Source organism: Bubalus kerabau, chromosome 14 (genome assembly GCF_029407905.1).
Source record: "Bubalus kerabau isolate K-KA32 ecotype Philippines breed swamp buffalo chromosome 14, PCC_UOA_SB_1v2, whole genome shotgun sequence".
NCBI classification, from domain to species: domain Eukaryota; kingdom Metazoa; phylum Chordata; class Mammalia; order Artiodactyla; family Bovidae; genus Bubalus; species Bubalus kerabau.
Genome location: NC_073637.1, coordinates 32,103,517 through 32,124,117, shown reverse-complemented (window position 1 = coordinate 32,124,117; position 20,601 = coordinate 32,103,517). Strand labels below are relative to the sequence as shown.

Below are 20,601 nucleotides of genomic sequence, written 5' to 3'. Positions count from 1 at the left end.
AAGTACTAGTTGTAGAAGAGAAACTCTAGAAGCAAACTAAATGTCCATCAATAAGTAAATAGTTAAATTCAACATACCCATTCTAAGTTTATGGCCATTAAAACAAAAGAAAGGATGTCTGATAAACATCTAAATGACTAACATATATGTGATTCTGTTTTAAAAAATAAAGCATAGAAATGGTGGTGAAACATTTTATGCACATGCATATACAGAAGAAGAGATCTGAAAAGATACCAAAGCTTAACATTGTCTGTGTCTGAGGCGAGGTGATGGAATTCTCCACCTTTCTTCTGTATCATTACATAGTGAGATTATAGTGCCACATTTTGTTGCTTAAACTAAGTGGTGAAATTTGTATCAACAGTATACAATAAACATATAAAAGAAAAGATGAACAGTTGAGTTGTCAACAATTCAAAAAGTAGCCATACACTAATAATACTCATCACCAAGATTACCCAAGAAAACAAAGGAGTAGAAACTGAAGTTTACCTGGACTTTAGAACCTACTGCACCACACTGTCTCTTACTATTTTACAGACTATTTTTTTCCTCTATTTCTTTCCTTATGTCCATAAATTCACCAGTTAAACCAAAGTCTATTTCCTTTATATGTGTGTGCTTAGTCACTCAGCATATTACGGCAGCCCCTGAAAATTAATACACTGTGAGTCTTGCTTCATTGCCTGACTCATTTAGAGCATGAACTCCCCCTCCCTGCACAGCACTAGACAGAATGTGTATCAGCCTTCCCTGTGCCATTTTGTATTGCCTTGAGTTCCTTCTTCCTGAAATTGAACAGGGCTCATGGATATTTGTTGTTGTTGAGTTACTTTAAGTCGTGTCCAACTCTTTGCAGCCCCAGGATCTGTAGCCCACCAATCTCGTTTGTCCTTCAGTTTTCCAGGCAAGAATACTGAAGTGGGTTACCACTTCCTACTCCAGGGGATCCTCCCAACCCAGACATCAAACCCACATCTCTTTCATTGCCAGGTGGATTCTTTGCCGCTCGAGAGACCTGGAAAGCCCATTTCTTTTATATTCACCAGGTCAAATCACTAATTGTTTCCATGTCTCAGGTGAAGCCATTTTTGACAGAGCCAGCTCATTATATTCCTAGGAGACTGTGATCATGTCACTTCTTTGCTCAAAATTCAAATTTCTTAAATTTGGCACTCAAGTTCCTTCATGTGTGAATTTAACCTTACTTTTAGACTTCTGAATTACTCCCCTACAGTAGGAATCCTAAACTCCAACTCAGCAAGTCTTCTCTACTGTCCTCTGAATAAGCCCAGGTCTCTCTCTCTCTCTCTCTCTCTTGTCCTTACTCTAAAACTATCGGGTTGGCCAAAAAGTTCATTTGGGTTTTTCCAAAAACCCAGAACAAAGTTTTCAGCCAACTCAATACTTGGATGAGGATAAGAAATAGTGTAAAACTGAGAACATGAGGGGTACATATTAAAGTATCCAGTATATATAGCCAGTATATGCTAACTGCCAAAAGAGATAGAGACTATTCCTTGATATATTTTTTTCCCTTTTCATTTCCCCTTTAACTGACCATATCTATAGAAAAAATTTTTAATTTTATTTATTGCATACTTTGCTCATATCTTTAAAACCAACTGTTCAGTTCAGTCGCTCAGTCGTGTCCGACTCTTTGCGACCCCATGAATCGCAGCACGCCAGGCCTCCCTGTCCATCACCAACTCCTGGAGTTTACTCAAACTCATGTCCATCAGGTCGGTGATGCCATCCAGCCATCTCATCCTCCGTCGTCCCTTTCTCCTCCTGCCCCCAATCCCTCCCAGCATCAGAGTCTTTTCCAATGAGTCAACTCTTCGCATGAGGTGGCCAAAGTACTGGAGTTTCAGCTTTAGCATCATTCCTTCCAAAGAAATCCCAGGGCTGATCTCCTTCAGAATGGACTGGTTGGATCTCCTTGCAGTCCAAGGGACTCTCAAAACCAATTGTGTTAACCTTTTATTGTTTCAAAGGGACAAAAAATACCTATCTTACTATTGTATTCAAAATATCCAGGTGTGTTTTTCCCATTATGGATTTGTAGCCCAACAGAAATTTCCACAGCAGTTAGGTTTACTCCACAATTCTTGGGACATTCAATTATGGTTAAAAGAGCAAGAATTTTGCAGTGACCTGGATCAGCAAGCTAAATTACAGCCCCCTGCTTCATACATTGAGCTTCCCAGGTGGCTCAGCAGTAAAGAATCCTCCTGGGTTCCATCCCTGGAGAAGGAAATGGTAACCCACTCCAGTATCCTTACCTGTGAAAACTCACAGAGGAGTCTGGCGGGCTACATACAGTCCATGGGGTCGCAAAAGAGTTGGACACAACTTAGGGACTAAACATCAACGACAAGCCCCTTACATCAGCCTGACCTCAGGCAAACTGCTTAACCTCTCTAAACCTCTTTTCCTGCTCACCTGTAAAATGGGACAATACCCATCAATACGTCATACAGCTGTTGTAAAAGTTAATGAACTAACAGCTGAAAACACTTTCACAATGCTTCATACACATCAAGGACTCGGTAAATATAAAATTATCAATACTAAAACAAAATTTATTAAATAAAAATCAAATATTACTACCACTCAAATGCAGTAAAGCTACAGACAAAACTAGATTATTTGGCACCTTTGTTTTCAGTGATTTCGAAAGCCTGAGCACCAGGTAATGAGACGGCACCGTTGGAAAATTGCCCACATTCTCCTAACGCAAAATGCATTAGCGCCGTCTACGCCTTAAAGCTTGCCTTATTTTACTCAATCTCTCTGGGAAGAAGCACATGATTGTTAAAGGATGACTACTGATCCTAAGAAATAAGTAAGAGAGATACAGTGATATGTCTCAGATACACGTCAAAATAATCTGTGGAGAGGGACAAGCCTAGCCATTTATTGATACTTGTTGAAACTGGGTGATGGGTACACCGAGTTCTTTACGCTAGTCTCTAGACCAGGTTTCCATAATATAACGTGTTTTTAAATGTTAAAAGGTCGATTCTTTCCCTTCCACCCCTACCTTTGGGACTAATGCAAGTCCTGGTCAAGAACACACAGTGGGAAAGTCCAAGGAGGCGAAAAGTGAAAACCGTAAAAAGCCGGTCAGCTGAGCTGGTTAAGCCACCGAGCCGCTCGGGAGGTGTGCTGCCCTCTCCTGACGCCCGAGGCCTGGTGGGGAGGTGCGCCCGCCGATCCCGGGGGACGCGCCGCCAAGGGCCTTCCGGACACCGGACCGAAGACGGATGAAGGCAGGGGGCAGCCGTGGGGGTGACTGGGCGGGTGGGGGAGCCCCAGCCTTCGGGGCTAGTCGGCCGAAGTCCCTCCGCTCCGCCGAAGCTCCAGCCCCACCCAAACCCTCAGCCACCCGGCGGCCCCAGAACCTCTCCCATCAGCCGCGGCGCAGGCACCCAACCGGCCGGCGGAACTCGCCCTCCTCCCGGCAACTCCGAACCGTGCTCCTTCAGCTCCCACGCTGACTGTCACCAGGGCTCCCCACCACCACCAGGCCCGGGGGCACCTCCTTGACTCCCAAGCCAACCGCTCTCCAGAGCCGCCAGCCCCACTTTACCTCGGCCGCGCGGCAGCCAGGAGCCTGCTCCGGCAACTCAGGCTTGAAGCTAGGCTGTCCCGGGGCGTTGCAGACAATCACTCAGTCTCCGCCCCGAGCACCGGCCAGCCTGACCAATCAGCGTCTAACCCGAAGGCGGGCACTGAGAGCCCGGAGCGGAAGGCGAGGTGAGGCGGGAGGCGCTTGGGGAGGCTTTTCGCAGTGTGCGCACGCGCGGGGCTCGACCAGCATGTGCGCTTTCTCGTGAACCTGGCTTTTTGTCTTCATTTCTTGCGCTGCGAAGTGCTTTGTAAACTTCAAGCTCAAGGTGTGTAGGAAGACCCACATTCTGATTGTGGCCACAAATGTGGATGACCTTGAAAGAAGCTGTGAATCTTAAGCCCTTATTAAGCTAACAGATGTTGAGCTCTTTCTTATCGCGCTGTAGGGACGTGTCCTCACCCAGCCTATGTTGTGCCTTCATATCTTGGGTGCGTTTGTCTTTAGGGGAAGTGAGGGTGTGGGGTTATACAAAGTGCCTGATGGATGAGGATTTTACTGTCTTCAGTTCCAGCATCTTAGTCTGATTCGTTGGGACAGGTGTGTTTTCAGTAGTTGAATATCCTAGGACACTGGATTTCAAATCATTGTCATGAAAATAGCATTATATTTATAGCTAACAATATATTAAGCTTGGTAACCTGTGTAGGACTGATAAAAGATTCATTTGTAGAATGAGAAAGCTGTCTATTTCTGTATGAGCTTTCAAGAGGCTGTTGGTGATTAGCTGTTTCTCTTACCCTCCCATTGTAATTGACCCCAGAGGTCAGTCATCAGAGCTTTGATGTTCTTATCACGGGTGCCTGAGTCTCTCCCTGGCAAGGGCTTCGCTCCTTCAACAAGAGCATCAATTCACTTACTCAACAAGGGATTGTTGGGGGTCCACTGTGACAGTACAAAGATTTTTAAAAGCTTTGAACCACGCCCTCAGTGAGCCTACAGGCTAACTACACACTTAACTTATGTAACCAGATATTATAATGGAGGCATGGAAGGGGCCTGGAAGACCTACCTAAACCTGCCCTGGGTTCTCGGGGAGACCAACAGAGAGGACTGAATGCTTGAGCTGGGACCTGACCTGATGAAAGAGCAGGAGCACCTGAGCTAAAGGGGCAGGGGGCAAGCTTTGCACCGTTTCTGACAGCGTTCACCTGTTTCCTCTAAGATCGTTCCAGGGTGAATTTAGTGCTAAGCTAATACATTTTGAGGGTTTCCTTGGTGGCCCAGTTGTAAAGCATACACCTGCCAATGCAGGGGATGCGGGTTTGATTCCTGAGTGGGGAAGTTCCCCTGGAGATAGGAATGGGAACCCACTCCAGTATTCTTGCCTGGAAAATCCTAAGGACAGAGGAGCCTGACGGACTACACGGGGTTGCAAAAGAGTTGGACATGACTTAGCGACTAAACAACAATGACAAATGAAGCTTCTGCCGAAATCCCGTGACTTGCACTGGCTCTTTTCAAGGCCCAAGCAGGGCATCTAGCACTGAGTTCACATGATCATATGTACTTTCAACTCTTTCAAAGGAAGATGTCTTAAAGACCTCCTCAATGGGGATTGGTTAAGACTTTTTTCCATTCCAATTTCCTTTCATTCACTCTTGGCTTCATCCTAGATACAGTGCAGTGGCTCTGGGCATTTAGGGAATCTGGGTGAGGGAAAAAGATGAATTTGAGTCACTTCCCTGATAAGTTATTGCTGACTCTCCCGGTGTTGGAATGTTTTCCGGGAAAGCTCCTAACCATTCTTTATTCTGTCTCATAAATGGATGTGTCCGGTGGGACCTGCCATTAGAAGTATGTAGCTGATGGAAGACAAAGAGGGTTTGAAGTGTGCTCAGCCAGAAGCTAATTCTAGGGGGAAATGCTGCAGTCATCACATTTTCAAAATTATAAGCAGAGTGCTTTATTTTTTGTTTTTAATCAACTTTATTTTGGAATAACTTTAGATTTACAGAAAGGTTACAAAGATAGTACAAAAAGTTTCTGTGTGCTCCTCACCCAGTTTTTCCTAAGGCTAACATCTTACATTATCATAAAATATTTATAAAACTGAGGAGCCAACACTGGTACAAATTCCAGACTTATTTCAGATTTTACTAACTCTTTTTCTGTCCCAGAATTCAATCCAAAGTGCCACATTACGTTTAGTTGTCATGTCTTTTTAGGCTCCCCCGTCTGTTTCTCAATCTTTCCTTGTTTTTCATAACCTTGCTATGACCATGACAGTTTTGAGGAATCTGGTCAGATATTTTTTAAAATGTTCCTCAATCTGAATTTGTTGATTGTTTCTTTCTTTTTTTTTAACCTTGTGATTAGACTGGGATTATAAGCTTTGGGAAAAATATCATATGGATTAGATGCTCTTCACATCATATCATATGAGGGGTCCATGATGACTGAATTATGCTGATGTTAAATTAACCCTGACCACCTAGACTGCAGTAGTATTTGCTAGTGTCAACACTGTAAAGTAGCATTTCCCACCCCCCCCCACCCCCCGACCTTTCCGTATTGTCTGGAAGTAAGTCACAAAATCCAGCCCACACTGAAGGAGAGTAGGAGATTAAGCTTCACCTCCTGCAGTAGAATATTATCGGGAATTATGTTATCGGAAATTTTTCTGTAAAGAAGATTCATCTCTTCCTCCTTCCCCCACTTATTTATATCCAATCATTTATTATAAATATGCATATATATATTTATTTTATACTTCAGTTTATATTTTAGATTATGATTTTAATTTTGTTGTTCAAATTTTTCCATCTTGACCATTGGAACCTTTGGGGTTGGCTCATGTGTCCTTTTTGTTTTTTGATCATCATCTTTTTTCTTGAACTACAAGAAGCTCCAGGCTGATCTTGTATTTTTCCTGCCCCAGCATTAGAGTTGCCATTTCTCCCTTTCTTCAAGGAGTCCTGGAATGGTATTTAGGAACCAAAATCTAGATACTGGATGTACTTGTTGCCTCGAGGTATCACTGATATTAGCTTCTCTTAGTGGACATATATTACTGCCTTATTTTTTAATTCTTTGTTTACCTCTCTGTGATAGGCAACCTCTAAGTTGGCCTCCAAAGATTCCTGTCTGGTATTCATGCTGTTGTGTCATTTCCTCTCCTTGAGTGTGGGGTTGGACCTAGTGACTTCCTTCTAATGAATAGACTACAGCAAGAGTGATATGATATCCCTTCCAAGATTAGGTTACAAAAGGACTGTGACTTGCTTGCTGTCTCTTGATCTCTCCTTTGGTCACTCTGAGAAACCAGCTGCCATAACGTGAGCTGCTCTATGAAGAGGTCCACGTGGCAAGAAACTGAGGAAGGCCTCTGACCACCTGTACAACAGCCTGTAAGAAACTGAATCCTCTAACAGCCACATGAGAGAACTTGGAAAAAGATCCTCTCCACCTTGAGCCTTGATATGACTGCAGCCCCACTGACACCTTGATTGCAGCTTCATGAAAAACCCTGAGCCAGAAACATCCAGCTCAGCCACACATGGGTTCTTCATGCATAGAAACTACAAGATAAATGATTATTGTGTTAAGTTGCTATGTTTTGAGTAATTTGTTAGAAAGCAATAGATAACTAATACAATTTCTGACTCTTCATAAGATCAGTTCAGTTCAGTTCAGTCGCTCAGTCGTGTCCAACTCTTTGCGACCCCATAAATCGCAGCACGCCAGGCCTCCCTGTCCATCACCATCTCCCGGAGTTCACTCAAACTCACGTCCATCGAGTTGGTGATGCCATCCAGCCATCTCATCCTCTGTCGTCCCCTTCACCTCTTGTCTCCAATCCCTCCCAGCATCAGAGTCTTTTCCAATGAGTCAACTCTTCCCATGAGGTGCCCAAAGTACTGGAGTTTCAGCTTCAGCATCATTCCTTCCAAAGAAATCCCAGGGCTGATCTCCTTCAGAATGGACTGGTTGGATCTCCTTGCAGTCCAAGGGATTCTCAGGAGTCAACTCCAACACCACAGTTCAAAAGCATGTTCTTCAGCACTCAGCCTTCTTCACAGTGCAACTCTCACATCCACACATGACCACTGGAAAAACCATAGCCTTGACTAGACGGATCTTTGTTGGCAAAGTAATGTCTCTGCTTTTAAATATGCTATCTAGGTTGGTCATAACTTTCCTTTCAAGGAGTAGGCGTCTTTTAATTTCATGGCTGCAGTCACCATCTGCAGTGATTTTGGAGCCCAGAAAAATAAAGTCTGACACTGTTTCCCCATCTATTTCCCATGAAGTGATGGGACTGGATGCCATGATCTTCGTTTTCTGAATGTTGAGCTTTAAGCCAACTTTTTCACTTTCCACTTTCACTTTCATCAAGAGGCTTTTTAGTTCCTCTTCACTTTCTGCCATAAGGGTGGTGTCATCTGCATATCTGAGGTTATTGATATTTCTCCGGGCAATCTTGATTCCAGCTTGTGTTTCTTCCAGCCCATAAGATCAGTGGTTCTTAAATTTCACTGTGGAATTTTTTTTTTTTTTTGGCACATGGGATTTTAGTTCTCAGACCAGAGCTCAAACCCATGCCACCCGCTGTAGAAGTTTGGACAGTTAGTAATACCGGACTGCCAGGGAATTCCCAGGAATTTGTTTTAAAATATACCCAAGCTCCTTTCCAGATTCTTATGTGATTGCTCTGTATAACTAAGTTTAAAACTGTAGAAGGTTACAGGGCAATCCATTTGGGGATTTTAGAAGAAAATACACTTCTCTTTTTAGTCTCTAATCCTGGAATTCTTGACTCAAACAAATGGCTTTGCTTTCTTGGCAGAATCCAGAATAACTGAAATTTCATCTGCTAGTTGAAATATTTATTGAATAGAGGAGGAAAAAAAAAAAGAGTTCATTCTTACCCAATGTGCAGCCTTGAAAAAATACCTTGACCTTTACATCTGGAGATTCTTAACAGGAAATTAAAGGATTATAATGCCATTATTAAGGCAAGGAGATTTATCCTTATTAAGTGTATGTTAGGGAATAAAAAGATGACCAAGGCCAGTTGTGGGCCAGTTTCCATGTAGAGATTTAACAAGAAGTTAGGTTCCTATGTATTCATATTGGTTGATGGTAAGGCAGAATTCTGTTGTATTGATAGAAAGACTATGGGCTTCTAAGTCAGACAGACCTATATTCAAATATGCTCCTGCCACTACCAGCTATGCAGCGTTGGACAAGCCAGCCAGCCTCAGTGGGTCTCAATTTCTTGACAGTGGGGAAAAGAGTCACCTTCAAAGGGTAGTCCTGAGGACTAATTGTGTAACGTTTGTAAAATACTAAGGGCAGGGCTTCTCTGGTGGTCTAGGGATGAAGAATCCACCTTGCAATGCCAGAAACACCGGTTGGATCACTGATCTGGGAATATCTCACTTGCCGTGGAGCAACTAAACCCATGTGTCACAACTACAGAGCCCGCATGCCTGGAGCCCTCACTCTGCGACTAACTAAGCCACCGACATGAGAAGCCCACGTGCTGCAGCTAGAGAGTAGCCCTCACTTACTGCAATTAGAGCAAGCCTTCATGCAGCAACGAAGACCCTGTGCAGCCAAAAATACATACATAAATAAACAAGACCCTTTCTCTAGTTTTCCTTTTTTGACAGCTCTGATTGCCTGTCTATAAAAAAATATATCACACTGAAATGGGCCTCAAGAGTTCCTGACTTTAGAATCGAAGAAAACCTAGCTGGTAAAAGACCACTGGGTAAGGCAGTGAAGTACCCATGATAGGAACACTTAAAAGATAAAGGGCAGCTGGATGTGCTTAGAAGTGCAGCTACAGGACAGCTGCCTAAGGATAATTGATGGGATAGCATTATCTCACAAGAAGGAAGAGTTGAAAGTTGCAGGTTAATGCCAGATAGTTCAGTACTCTTAGCTTCAAGGCTCTGGTTACCATAAAAGGCAGATATTGTTAATGGAGAATAATGTTTAAAACAGCTTCCATCATGTAAATCTCAGTACAAGTGAATGTGTTTTACCATGGTGCCCAAGGAAGAATTACTAAGCTATTCTGATTTAATCATATATTTTTGGATATATTTTGTTGTTCTGAGCCTTGAAACTATTTTATTTCTCTCAGATCAGTGTACAAACCGATCTGATATATGGTATGTCCTAAAAGATGTGTATCCAAATAGATCAAAAAGTTACTGCCTTCCAGAGACTGTGATTGTGATATTCCCTTCTCTAAACCAGATTTGGGATAGACACTGACCCACAGAGCTCTTTTTTTTTGTATTTAAATCATGCTTTGTTTTAAAAATTGTAATTATGGAAAATGTTGAACGTGCACAAAAGTAAAAAGCCTAGTACAATGAATCCTCAAATATTTACCACACAGCTTCCCACTCCTATTGGTTTCATTTATACTCTTTCCTGGCCTCTTTGATTCTTTTTTCTTTTTTGGAGGTGATGCCAGAGAATGAATCACAAGGCCTGATACAAGCAAACTCTTTGATTCTTTTGAAGCTAATCTCAGCCATGTCATTTCAACCATAAATATTTCCATGAATATCACTAAATGATAAGGAGTCTTTATTTTATTTTTATTTATTTTTGTTATTTATTTATATTTTTGGTCACACCATGTGGCTTATGGAATCTTAGTACCCCGAAAAGGGATAGAGCCAGGCCCCCGGCACTGAAAGCACTGGGCAAGTGTCTTTTTAAAAACATATCTGTACTATTATCGAGGCTTCCCCAGTGGCTCAATGGTAAAGAATCTGCCTGCAATGGAGAAGACACCGGTTCAATGACTGGATCAGGAAGAAGCCCTAGAGAAGGAAATGGCAACCCACTCTAGTATTCTTGCCTGGAAAATCCTGTGGGCAGAGGAGCCTGGAGGGCTACAGTCCATGGAGTCAAAAAGAGTTGGACATGACAAAGCGACTAACACACACATCTATCTCCTTTTATTTTCTGTAAACTGCTGATTAGATACAAAGGCTTGATCTGATTCAGGTTCATTTTTTTGGCCAGAATACTTCATTTGTGGCTGTGTACACTTGCATCAGAAGCTACATAATGTTCATGTGCTTCTTTTTTGAAACATTAACATTTTGAAACATTGATTATCACTGCCTGGATCCATGATGTCATTATAGTTTGCAAAAGGGTGATGACTGCTTCCCACATGGCTCAGTGGTAAAGAATCCACCTGTAATATAGGAGCCTAGGAGCCATGGGTTTGATTCCCAGGTCGTGAAGATCACCTGGAGAAGAAAATATCAACTCACTGCAGTATTCTTGCCTGGGAAATCTGGCAGACAGAAGAGCCTGACAGGTGAGAGTCTGCTGCTACTGCTACTGCTAAGTCACTTCAGTTGTGTCCGACTCTGTGAAACCCAATAGACGGCAGCCCACCAGGCTCCCCTGTCCCTGGGATTCTCCAGGCAAGAACACTGGAGTGGCTTGCCATTTCCTTCTCCAATGCATGAAAGTGAAAAGTGAAAGTGAAGTCACTCAGTCGTATCCAACTCTTAGTGACCCCATGGACTGCAGCGTACCAGTCTCCTCCATCCATGGGATTTTCCAGGCAAGAGTACTGGAGTGGGGTGCCATTGCCTTCTCCAAGGTGAGAGTCTACGGGGTTGTAAAAGAGTTGGACACAACTTAGCGACTAAACAACAATGATGATGTGTTACCATCCCGTTTCATTTATTAACTAATTGGTTACCTTGAGGCATGTTTATAAAGAAAGGCAGATTGATGCTTGTTTCTTAATATCTACCATTTTGCAGACTAATTATCTCGCATCAGCTATTTTGTTACCCTGAAGTGTAGCACGTTTCAGAAAGGCAGGTTTAATGCTTGGCTTGATTTAATGCTTGTTTTAATTCTCTATATAATGTAGTTTTCAGAAAAATGATTTGGTTTCTTCAAATTTTCCAAAAGTGACTGATGATGTTTCTTTTTGTTTTTTCCCCCCAGTATTCAAGTACTCCTGGGACTTCTCAGGTGGTACAGTGGCTTACTCTGTGCTTCCAGTGCTGGGGACGTGGATTTGATCCTTGATCCAATGGGGAACCTGCATGCCACAGGCCATAGCCAAAACAAAACAAAAACAACAAACCAACCTCCCCCTCAAAACAAGCACTCCTGAATTTTTTGACCATAAATTAGCTTTTATTAGATCTTTTGTAGATAGTATATTTTTTAAGAGAGACATGGGACTAAATGTACATTTATGGAATGTCTTCTAGATACTGGTCTAGATGCACTGATGCATTCACTTCTACTATTTTATCTGATTTCAATAGCAATTTTGGAAAGCAGGTGCCATGACCTTTGTTTTTTAGAAGAGACTGAGGCTCTCAGCAGCAAGGTGAGGAGTACAAAATCATACAGCCAGCACGTGGTCAAACTCAGATTTGTCTGAACCACTTGGCATCCTGTAGCTTTTTTGAATGAGGTTGTACAGACACTGAGCCACTCAGTGGGGCTCACTGGTTGCCCCACCAGCCTCCAGCCTCTTATATGTCCTCAGAAAGTTTGGTGACCTCCAGTTTGTTGCTCTCATACTTAAAAAAGTAGTTCCCTGGAACTGCTAAATACCCCTCTGCCTTTTAACCTAAAACATTTTTTTTTTCCAGGAACTTAAACTGATTTTTAGTTTTTAAAAATTTTTATTGGAGTATAGTTGATTTACAGTGTTGTATTATGTTTAGGTGTGCAGTCCAACACATAGATTTTTCTTTGTGGTTGTTCAGTTGCTCGGTCGTGTCTGACTCTTTATGACCCCAAGGACTGCAGCATGCCAGGCTTCCCTGTCCTTCACCATCTCCTGAAGTTTGCTCAAACTCATGTCCATTGAGTTGGTGATGCCATTCAACCATCTCATGCTTTGTTGCTCCCTTCTCTTCCACTTTATTACAATATGATTTTACTTACTGCAAATTTGTCATGTTATATGTAAAACTATACTTAACACCTGCCCCCAGTAAAGTTCAGTTCAGTTCAGTTCAGTTCAGTCAATCAGTTGTGTCCGACTCTTTGCGACCCCATGAATCGCAGCACGCCAGGCCTCCCTGTCCATCATCAACTCCTGGAGTTCACTCAGACTCACGTCCATCGAATCAGTGATGCCATCCAGCCATCTCATCCTCTGTCGTCCCCTTCTCCTCCTGCCCCCAATCCCTCCCAGCATCAGAATCTTTTCCAGTGAGTCAACTCTTCGCATGAGGTGGCCAAAGTACTGGAGTTTCAGCTTTAGCATCATTCCCTCCAAAGAAATCCCAGGGCTGATCTCCTTCAGAATGGACTGGTTGGATCTCCTTGCAGTCCAAGGGACTCTCAGGAGTCTTCTCCAACACCACAGTTCAAAAGCATCAATTCTTCGGCACTCAGCTTTCTTCACAGTCCAACTCTCACATCCATACATGACCACAGGAAAAACCATAGCCTTGACTAGACGGACCTTTGTTGGCAAAGTAATGTCTCTGCTTTTCAATATGCTATCTAGGTTGGTCATAACTTTCCTTCCAAGGAGTAGGCGTCTTTTAATTTCATGGCTGCAGTTACCATCTGCAGTGATTTTGAAGCCCCCCAAAAATAAAGTCTGACACTATTTCCACTGTTTCCCCATCTATTTCCCATGAAATCATGGGACCAGAAGCCATGATCTTCGTTTTCTGAATGTTGAGCTTTAAGCCAACTATATTATTATTTTTGGCTGTACCGTGCGGTTTGTGGGATGCAAGTTTCCTGACCAGGGATCAAAACCAGGCCCCGCTGCAGTGTACGCGCAGAGTCCTTACCCCTGGACCGCCAGGGAATTCTGAAAATATGTATTATTTTTTGTAACAGATTTTTCTAGATTGAGTTCTAAAAGGCTGTGATAACTTACATTTTCACAGCAATATCTGAGAGTACTCTTCTTATCCATTATCTCCATCAGCATCTTTGTGTCATTTTGATTTTTGCTAGTCTGATCAGCATCAAGTGATTATTATCATTGTTAAATTAATTTCCTTTCCCTTATTAAAAGTGGATTTCAATGTCTTTTTATGTTTATTGGCCACATGGATTTTCTGATTAAATACCAATTTACATTCTTTACCCAGTTTCTTTAAAACATTTTTTTATTGGAGGATAGTTGATTTACAATGTTGTGTTAGTTTTAGGTGTACAGCAGAACAAATCAATTATACATATATCCCTTCTTTTTTACATTCTTTGCCCATGTAGGTCATTACAGAGTATTGAGTAGTTTCCTGTGCTATACATTATGTCATTATTAGTTATCTATTTTATATATAGTAGTGTTTATGTGTCAATCCCAATCTTCCAATTTATCCTTCCCTGACACCCAATTTCAATAGGGTTGTTAACGCCCTTCTTGACAATTGGTAATCAGTTTTTGAATATTACTCTCTGTTTGCTCACCAAGTTACTCCCAAATCTCTTACCTATTGACCTTGCTTATATATCTTTTTTCCATACAAAAAAGTTTTCAAGTCAAATATGTCCATTTTTTATTCTTCTTGTAAACTTCTTGATTTCCATTCTTGTTTAAGGTCTCCCCCTACTTGTTCATTGTAGTCTCCAAGATTTTCCTAAAGGATTTTTAATATTTCATTTTTTACATTTGAGTTTTAAATCCATCTGGAATTTAATTCTTTGGTAAATGATATATGGCTAACTCTTTTATGTTCATACAATTTATATTTCAGTGCTTCTATTTATTTATCATCCTTTAAACTTTTCTATTTTGACATGTTTTTAAGTCTTATATAGTAGTTTGATAGTGTGTGTATAGAATTTATAAATAAATCATATACATATATCAGAGCTATGTGCTCAAAAAAAAATAGTGCTTGATCAAAACGTTTTGGAAACCACTGCATTCGACCTTGAGCTCTTTGAGAGGAGTGATTGTCCTCATCTTTGAATCCATTGCTTAGATTGTCTCTGGCACGTTGTATGTGTTCCAAAATGGTTGTTAATGAATCGAATGAATAAAACTGCCATTGTGTGATTCATGTCTTAAGCAACACAGCCATTGAGAAACCTGACATTCCGGCTGTGTCCTGTGGCAAGACATCTGAAGTTAAACACAAGCTATGACTCACAATGGCAGGTATTATAACTTCACTGGTGTTGAGTTCATTTTTAGCATGGGGACATAAATTCTTAAAATCTCAAAAGACATTCCTGTGGCTTATAGGATTATAGGTGCTTATGAAACTAGTAATCATTTTTTGTGAATATGTTCCCTGCCTTTTAACGTCAGTCACTTGCTCTCCGTAATGGCAGTTTGCTGGGAAGAATTGGTCTTTCAATACTATGAAATCAGAAGTATGATTTAAATTCAGTTAAAGACTCTATTAAACATTTTATTCTGGATGGTGCTAAAAACCTATGTTATCAATTACTAGTTGGGAATACCCCAGATGTCTTTTCCCTTCCAAATATGCAAATTAATCTAGCAAAAACAGCAAGTTTATTTTCATGGGTTATTGTTTTTAATAACAATACCGAGTGAAATTTCATCTACTCAATCAATGGGCTATGTTTAATCTGACTGCTGTTTGGACATATGTTTCTCACATCTTTCTACATTTACAATTCCTTTCCCCCCTATTTCTTTCTTTTTCCTTTCTAGCTGTTAATTGGTCTGGTTGATTGTTACAAATGAGGCTGGTGCTTCTACCGCCTGACATTATACATCATTTTTTGTTTCCTTTCTATTTTAGACTCAGTATTCACTTACTGGGGCTTCCCAGGTGGCGCTAGTGGTAAAGAGCCTGCTGCCAGTGCAGGAGACATAAGAGACTTGGGTTCAATCCCTGGTTGGGAAGATCCTCTGGAGTAGGAAATGGCAACCCATTCCAATATTCTTGACTGGAAAATTCTGTGGGTAGAGATGCCTGGGAGGTTACGGTCCATGGGGCCGCAAAGAGTCAGACACCACTGAGCACAATAACATAACAACGTTTACTTACTACCACCCCACTCCAGTACTCTTGCCTGGAAAATCCCACGGACGGAGGAGCCTGGTAGGCTGCAGTCCATGGGGTCGCTAAGAGTCGTACACGACTGAGCGACTTCACTTTCACTTTTCACTTTCATGCATTGGAGAAGGAAATGGCAACCCACTCCAGTGTTCTTGCCTGGAGAATCCCAGGGACGGGGGAGCCTGGTGGGCTGCCGTCTATGGGGTCGCACAGAGTCGGACACGACTGAAGCGACTTAGCAGCAGCAGCAGCAGCAACCACTCCCTCTTGTGACTTTGGGAAGCAGAAAGCAGCCAAACATGTTTTTGTATTTTTGATATAGGTCAAATGGTGTGAAAGAGACCTTTTCTACTCAACCTTGCTCCTTTTGCTCAAATTAATTAGGAGGAAAAGAAGAATAACCAAGGATGCGAGCATGCGTGTTGTCGCTTCAGTTGTATCTGACTCTTTGGAATCCTATGGACTGTAGTCCACCGGGCTCCTTTGTCTATTGGATTCTCCAGGCAGGACTACTGGGGTGGATTGCCATGCCCTCCTCCAGGAGATCTTTACCACCCAGGGATCGAACTTGCATCTCTTATGTCTCCTGCATTGGCAGGCATGTTCTTTACCACTAGTGCCATCTGGGAGGCCCTAACCAAAGATAAGAGAAGGCAAAAAAATTTGAGCAGAAGTATCTATTTTGCTTTTAAATTTACGTATAGACGAATTAAATTTTGGAGGCGTTAGCAGAGACTATAGCTTGGGATATTTATTTTCATTCATACTTTCTCCATTAGCCGCCTGTCAAATTCCTTTGAACTTTAATATATTTAGTACGTGGCAGAATGAAACTGTGAAAGAGAATTCAGAATTTATTCAATGACGTTATTGAGTGCAATGCAATCATTATATTCAGACTGGCCTGTGGGATTTAAATTATGCTTAGAGAAATATTTAAAAATATAAAATCTATTTCTAGACAAAAATGTCAGTGATCGCCATGAATTAAACAAGTATTTAAATTGTTACTTTGATAAACTAAATAGAAAAAAGTTTAGAAAAATACTTTCTCAAGAATTGGAGGAAATTATCTCATCATTTGTCTCTTTTTCCTTACCACCGCCCCCTCCCCCCAAAATCGTTCCAAAAAGAAGCTTCCATTTTAAACAAAAAAACCCCTGTCCTTTGCAACTCTCGCGCTGCTAAGAAGAAAGTGCAAATGTTCTTAGGCAAAAACAAAAAAATTTGAAAAGATTCGAATTAAGACCCACAGAAGCGAATGAAGTATTACAAAACTGCTTTATTGGAACTGAATGAGTAGTCTGATAAGTAAAGCTCAATTTGAATTGCTGAAGGAAGGGACTGAGAGGTTCCTCAAGCGCCGGAACTCTGGGAATTGTAGTCGGGAAACTGCGAGGGTTTCTCCTGGGGAATGTTTCTTGGCTTAGCGCTTAATAGACGGAGAGTCGTTTGGGCCAATTCACTCTTTCCGGGTTCTCATTGGATCCTCAGGTTTAACACTTTGGGTATTTCCCTTGGTCACCAATGAACGCTTTAGCCTAAGAAGACAGTTTCTGATTGGATATTTTATCCTCGCTTTGGAATGGCCTCAGCCAATGGGAGGGCAGAACCGGCGGAGGTGGTTGGGTCATGAGGGAGAGCCTGTAGAGCCTTTCCCCGCCAGCGTCCTCGCTTCTAGGCTTCAGAAGTCAGCTTGGTCGTTTGTCGTCGCTGACCCTGTCACGCGCCTCTGGGTTCCTCTACCTCATCGTCGATGTGGCCCTAATGGTGCGGCAAGCCGTGGATTCCTAGAGCGCTGGAGTGGTATGTAGTGTCTGGGGAAGGCAGACAAAGCGGTGGGGCCGGGAAGGCCGCAGAATGCGGGCCCCTGCACCCAGGCGGCGAATCTTCCTGGGTGGGGGTGCTCTGCCCACGTTCAGGTCAGTCAGGACCCAGCAGTGCGTCCCTTCAGGCTCTGTAAAGTGTCGTGCTCCCACGACACTTTCCCAGTGAAAATGATAGCTTTGTTCACTTCCTCTCCGTCTGCACGCCAGTTTCTACAAACCCTAGTTTAATTATTATGACTATTTGACCGTAGCAGCATTAATGGGTGTCTTCGTCACTTCATCTCTCCAGGTAATTCTTTGGGAACTTTGCATTAGTTTTGTGCCCACGCTTGTCTATTAGGGGCAGAAAGAAGGAGGTGGTTGTGTTCGGCTTCATTCAGGCGAGCCCAGCGTTCATTTCTCTGTATTTTAAAAGCTGTTCTTGGGGGCACTTGTGCATACAAGCAGCTCCTTTCGTGTGTGTACCCTAACACTTGACCTTATAGAATCCCCACAGAATCAAATATTATTCTTGTTTGGTAATTGCTGGTACTCATCACCATGCCAAGTTCTTATTTTCTTTGAACCTGACAACCACTCAGGATTATTATGAGAGGAAGCTGAGGCTCAAAGGTAGTAACCCAGCCTCTCGAATAGTTAGTTAGGTGGTAGCAGACGCAAAGCCAGATCTGATGTCAATGTCTAGGTTATTAAAAAAAAAACAAAACTTAGCTGAATGTGGATTTAGGGTGTGGGTGTGTTTCTTCCACAGTTCTGTGTATTTATATTTAACTTTGCATATGAGAGTCAAATACATCGTCCAGTTGAGTGGTACACCTTGGCTGAAAGAAAAGACAGTCTTTCAGGCAGCTGCCTAGCTACAGGTGCTTCACATTATCACCTAATTCCTGTTTTTTTTTTTTTTTTTGTGGTTCCCTGACTAGAAGGATAGAACTGACCTGGGAGAAATACAGATCTCAGGCCTCACCCCACCTACTGAATTGGCTTTTTTAAACATGGGGATCAGAGTGCTTGTTAAAGTTTGGAGTGCATTCATTGTCTTATGATGATTTGTTTGTCCTAATTGAACAAAATGAGAGAAAGGAAAAGGTATGCCTTGTGTCATTTCCTACCTGTTCCTGGGCAGATCCTAATTTATGCCATCTCTTTATCAATGGACTGATACGGTTGAAAGTCTTAACTCTTCTGATTTTTTTGTTCATCTCAAAGGAACAGGGGAGGCTCACTGAAACTGAATCATTCCCACTGAGTGGTTCTCTAAGTACTCTTTAGATGAGAATGGAGGGTTCAGGTTCCAAGGCCAGTGTTGTACACCAAAGGCCATCACCCAGCATATTTGGTTCTTAAATGTGGTTCCTGGACCTTTGGTCCAATGGTTGGTTCTGCAGTTTTGGTTTTTGGATGCGGTTTGTGCTGGTGACAGCACATAAAGCTCATTCCTAAGCTGATTTGTAAACAGGGATGTTCATGCTGTTGATAATAGAAGCACCTAAGAGGCAAACTCTTTAATCTTATGTGTATTCAGTCTATAGCTTTAAAAAAAAAAGAAATTATTTTTTAAATTGCCGAAGTAACTGTATTTTCATTTTGAGAAAACTATCTGCCAAGTACTGTCCTGTTAAGGCCTTGTTTTCTCTGAGTCTTATATTTTGTATCTGCTTGCAAGCTTCAGAAATTTACCTTCTCAAATTTTTTTCTGGGGTATGATATTTTAAAATATGTTAAGAGTTAAAGATCCTTAGCACTGGTTTAAAGTTGCTTAGAAGTTATGCCAGTACTATTTTTTGAATAACTGTATTTTTTAAAATTGATTTTTGACTCATTGTAACTTAAAACCATTATTTTTGTTGAGCATTTAGGGTGTGCTGAGTACTCTGAGCCTTTTAGTGTGTACTGTTATTTCATTTGGACAATATAGCATTTAAGAACTGTTGTGATTAATTTTCATTTTACATATGAAGAAACTGAGACAAAGAGTTTAAGTGATCAGCCTAAAATCACATTTAACAATGGGTGGAGCCTGGGTATTGACTCACATAGAACCTTCGATTGGGTGTATAAACAGCTTTCTTGGGAGCAATATCTCTTGACCACCACCCCTCCGGCCCCTGCTATGGCTTTACTTTATATCTTTGTGTATTTCAAAACTTTCGAAGGCTATGGCTGTTTATTACTTTCCCTCTTCCCACCCCCGCCGGTCCCCAAATAACTTTAGTAGGCTTTCTGGAGTTACAGAATAATTTTGTTCCCAGCCCACCTCCTCCACTGGCATTGTTTTTGGAATTAGCATTAAACTAACTCATTAATTTGTGGTAAGTATTTACACCTTTATATTCCTCCTAATAAGAAATATACTGTGTAATTTGGTTAATGGAAGTTCCTATTTTTAACTTTCTGGATCTGTGAAGATTATTCCTTGATATATTGTATTTTGGCTTGTATGTTTATCGTGTTACATTACCTAGAAATCTTGTTTACTTTTGTGGGAAAAAAAGGTATGCTGGGTTTCAAAGGAAGGTATGGGAAGTGGAAAGACCTGACCAGTTTAGGAGATAGTTATTGTTCAGTTGCTCAGTCGTGTCCGACTCTGACCCCATGGACTGCAGCACACCAGGCTTGCCTGTCCTTCACTATCTCCCAGAGTTTGCTCAAACTTGTGTCCTTTGAGTCAGTGATACTATCCAACCATCTCATCCTCTGTCACCCCCTTCTCCTCCTGCCTTCAGTCTTTCCCAGCATCAGGGACTTTTCCAGTGATTTGGCTCTTGGTGGCCAAACTATAGGAGTTTCAGCTTCAGCAACAGTGCTTCCATTGAACATTCAGGATTGATTTTCTTTAGGATTGACTGGTTTGATCTCCATGTTGTCCAAGGGACTCTCAAGAGTCTTCTCCAGTGCCATAGTTTGAAAGCATCAATTCTTTGGTGCTTAGCCTACTTTATGGTTCAGTTTTCACATCTGTACATGACTACTGGAAAAACGATAGCTTTGACTAGATGTACCTTTGTTGACAAAGTGATGTCTCTGTTTTTTAATACGCTGTCTTGATTTGTTATAGATTTCCTCCCAAGGAGCAAGAGTCTTAATTTCATGGCTGCAGTCACTGTCCACAGTGAATTTGGAGCCCAAGAAAATAAAGTGTGTCTCTGTTTCCATTGTTTCC

General features: G+C 41.8%; 2 protein-coding genes across 5 annotated transcripts in view; one reads left to right on the top strand and one right to left on the bottom strand.

Moving 5' to 3' along the window:
- The window catches only part of MTFR1 (mitochondrial fission regulator 1), a 62,449-nt gene extending 58,711 nt beyond the window's left edge, over nucleotides 1–3,738 (bottom strand). For both annotated transcript variants that reach the window (XR_008702162.1, XM_055546118.1), the window contains exon 1: nucleotides 3,599–3,738. The gene's annotated coding sequence lies outside the window, so the exon portion shown is untranslated. The remainder of the gene's footprint in view (nucleotides 1–3,598) is intronic.
- Nucleotides 3,648–20,601, top strand: part of ARMC1 (armadillo repeat containing 1) — a 38,375-nt gene continuing 21,421 nt past the window's right edge. The window contains exon 1 of one of the 3 annotated variants that reach the window (XM_055546120.1): nucleotides 3,648–3,765. The gene's annotated coding sequence lies outside the window, so the exon portion shown is untranslated. Of the gene's footprint in view, nucleotides 3,766–17,198; nucleotides 17,416–18,380; nucleotides 18,528–20,601 lie in introns of those variants that run through there. The other 2 variants (XM_055546119.1, XM_055546122.1) reach the window with 2 other exon arrangements.